At 33.7% G+C, this 1582-nt stretch overlaps 1 protein-coding gene across 1 annotated transcript in view; it reads left to right on the top strand.

The window, feature by feature from the left end:
• The first annotated feature begins 773 nt into the window (after window positions 1-773).
• The window catches only part of LOC106880066 (uncharacterized), an 8859-nt gene continuing 8050 nt past the window's right edge, over window positions 774-1582 (top strand). Inside the window, exons 1-2 of the mRNA XM_052975295.1 lie at window positions 774-934; window positions 1094-1250. The gene's annotated coding sequence lies outside the window, so the exon portion shown is untranslated. The remainder of the gene's footprint in view (window positions 935-1093; window positions 1251-1582) is intronic.

Below are 1582 nucleotides of genomic sequence, written 5' to 3'. Positions count from 1 at the left end.
TATATATATATATATATATATATATGTGTTGGTTTCAAATTTTGACACAAAGACGGCAAGTTCCGGGGAGGGGTTAGGTCAATTACAAAGATTCCAGTGGCCAACTGGTTCTTATTTTATCGACCCCGAAATGATGAAAGGTAAAATCGAACTCGGCAGAATTTGAACTCAGAACGTAAAGACGGTACGAAATACTGCTAAGCATATTCTCCGGCATGTTAATGAATTTTCCAGCTTATGGACTTAATAACAATAATAACAATGTCCCCGTACTTGATAACAACACTGGACTTAATAACGAAAATGACAATGTTCCTTGTCTGAGAGTTTTTGTGGTCTGCTAGAAACAGCAGCTAAATCTCATACCACACTCCGTCTTTCTAAATAGAGAATGCATGCATTAGAAAACACGGACCTCGAGACGTAATAAATATACAAATAAATATCAAGATATAGTCGATTCGCTTGATTAGGGCCCAGTTGGAGGGCTAAAGAGCAATAAGAATTGCAGTAAATATAACATGAGATATAACAATCAATCTCTCTTTCAAGTCAAAATATCGATTATATATTTCTGTCACACGTAACGTCTGCTCAGGTGTTATTACGTTGATTGATGGTGCAACAATTCGATGACAATTAGCTATTATCGAATTGAGGAAAACATGACAAAACAATACGTTCACCATAGCATCAAGCACTGTATACTGGTACACGTACGCTTATTCAGATACTCGTGTTTATACATGAACACACACATACACACACACACACACACACACACACACACACGCGTTTATATATGTATACACAAATACACACACATGCACTTACACACACATACAATACCAATCTTGAGGAATTAGGTTTCTCAAAATCAAAAAGAAGAAACAACCTGATTCGAAGGCTACAGATCTAACCCATCACTGGAACTGTAAGATATGTATATATATGTGTGTGTGTGTGTGTATGTATATATATATATATATATATATATATATATATATATATATTCATTCTTTCTCTCAACAATCTGTTGATACTTCTAATCGGTTGATAATAAAACTGAAAATGTTTGACTCGTACATTTTAGGCGATTTCCGGAAATCGACGTACTGCGACGCTACATTCTCTACCAAACATCATGGCCGCCATTTAAATGTCAACATGATCTGAAACTATCAAACTGTCCCTCAGATGTAAATGTATATCGTCAATATGATACATGGAGGAAAAAATACTTAGCGCAGGTATGTGTTAACTCAATCAATACAACCGCATATCAGTTAAGAGATATTTTCATTCAAAACGTGATAAATGTTTGTACTCTTTGTTGTTTTTCTTTTCATTCTCTTGCAGTCTTTGCACATAAGCATCTATTCCATTAAGAGGAAGGCATAAAAATGCTTCCCGTTAAAACTTTGATATCTTTCATCGAAGCTCTAAAAGAAAAGGACTTAAAGTTTTAATATATTTTGCAGCAAATATCGATAAAATCTAAGTTGAAATACGATATCTGTATGTGTCTGTATAAATGTGTGTGTGTGTATATATATATATATATATATATATATATATATAT

Source organism: Octopus bimaculoides, chromosome 21 (genome assembly GCF_001194135.2).
Source record: "Octopus bimaculoides isolate UCB-OBI-ISO-001 chromosome 21, ASM119413v2, whole genome shotgun sequence".
In the NCBI taxonomy this organism is placed as follows: Eukaryota; Metazoa; Mollusca; class Cephalopoda; order Octopoda; family Octopodidae; genus Octopus; species Octopus bimaculoides.
The sequence above is the reverse complement of the archived record's forward strand: the minus strand, read 5'-3'. Positions and strand labels throughout refer to the sequence as shown.